Here is a 922-nt window from a genome sequence, read left to right on the forward strand (position 1 = left end):
TTGTGTGTGTGTGGGAAAGGCGGCTCTGCTTCATATTTTATTTGTGAGTCAGATGAATTTTGACTTTGATTGTGAGTATTGTTCAGTGGCAGTGAATCAAAGTCAGAAAAATTATTTATGTTTAATAGCAGCCTAACTACGTTTGTATATCATTATTTCTAAACATTTTACAGTGGATTGCTCTCAGAAATATAAAAGGTTATAAATTTGACACATAGATCTTATTTATTTCTTATTCCTTTTACACTTAGCCTAGATCTCCATGTATTGTGATTGCCCAATAAACATTTAATGAATAAATGCATGACAGAACAAATGAATGAATGACAGATATTGCTCACTAATGGCATGCTTGATAAGGCTGTCTTCTTATCAAACACACCATTACAATCAGTACTTCGAAGTTGATTGTGATTGTACTTGGAACTATGATTATGTTATAAAAATAACAGCCCACTACTCACCTAAATCTGTTATAGAGATACTAATTTACTGGAGATTATGGAATCTTGTTTCTAGAATAATAGAGTGTATGTTATAAGAAAACAATTTAAAATTAAATTATAAGATATATTTTAAGATGTATTCTATATTAATGTCAGGTGGGTTCTTTTTGTTTCTTATCCAAGAGGGTAACATGACTACAAATTAGCCTCTAAAACATTCCAACAAACTTTGCAGGAAGGTGATCTCAGGGCCAGGCACAGTGGTTTATGCCTGTAATCCCAGCACTTTGGGATGCCAAGGTGGGAGGATTGCTTGAGGCCAGGAGTTCAAGACTAGCCTAAGCAACATGTGAGACCCCATCTCTGCTAAAAAAAAATTAGAAAAATTATCTGGGTGTGGTGACACATGCCTGTAGTCTCAGCTACTTGGGAGGCTGAGGCAGGAGGATTGCTTGAGCCCAGGAATTTGAGGTTAC

Source organism: Propithecus coquereli, unplaced genomic scaffold (assembly GCF_000956105.1).
Source record: "Propithecus coquereli isolate 6110/MARCELLA unplaced genomic scaffold, Pcoq_1.0 Scaffold517, whole genome shotgun sequence".
Lineage (NCBI taxonomy): Eukaryota > Metazoa > Chordata > Mammalia > Primates > Indriidae > Propithecus > Propithecus coquereli.